Genomic DNA, 846 nt, shown 5'->3' with positions numbered 1-846 from the left:
GAAAATCGAAGCATCATTTCGACCACTTATCGTGTACACAGACACATAAAAAAAAAAAAATGGCGGGTAAGTCGTGGATGTCGCTCTGCTGTACAGTAGGTTACAAGTGGGTTACTGTAATGGATGGAATTAAATTTGAATCCAATGATATTATATCATTGTATACGAAAAACGATTCTGAACGGAGATGATTTGTCAGTCTAGGATATATTATTTTTAAAGAAAAACTTATGGAGAACATTGTACCAAATTTTAAAAACTTAGTTATAAAAGAAAAAATTTTTACGATTTTTCAACCACTAAATTACTTGCAAATTTTCGCAATTTTGACATATTTCGTATAAATTTGAACTTTAAATGCTTATAAATAAAAATTGTGACAATGTATTCCTTTTATTTTGCAACTGCTATTGTAAAAATATGTTAGGAGCCTTGTATTAAATTTCCAAATCTTAGAATTAAAAAGAAAAACTTTTATGAATTTCTGTCTAAGATTATTTGAACATTGCCGTAATTTTTACGTATTTAGTCAAAATTTGAACTTTAAATGCTTATAAAAAAAAATTGTGCCTATGTATTTTTATAATTTTTGAATGGGAGTTAGAACAACATATGTGGACCCTTCTATTAAATTTTCAAGTATTTTGTCCCAGCTAATTTTTTTTTATCAACATTTATAAAAAAAAAATCAAAAAAATCGATTATTTCAATTGCCTATAAATAGATTAAAAATTAGTGAAATATTTTGAAAATAAAACTATATAAAGAAAATGTCAATTTAAACAACTGGTAAAATTTTCAAGTGTCTACGACTCATACTTTTTGAATAATAACAAATATCAAAAA

This window comes from Acyrthosiphon pisum, chromosome A1, assembly GCF_005508785.2.
Source record: "Acyrthosiphon pisum isolate AL4f chromosome A1, pea_aphid_22Mar2018_4r6ur, whole genome shotgun sequence".
Classification (NCBI taxonomy): Eukaryota; Metazoa; Arthropoda; class Insecta; order Hemiptera; family Aphididae; genus Acyrthosiphon; species Acyrthosiphon pisum.
Note: the sequence above shows the minus strand (reverse complement) of the source record.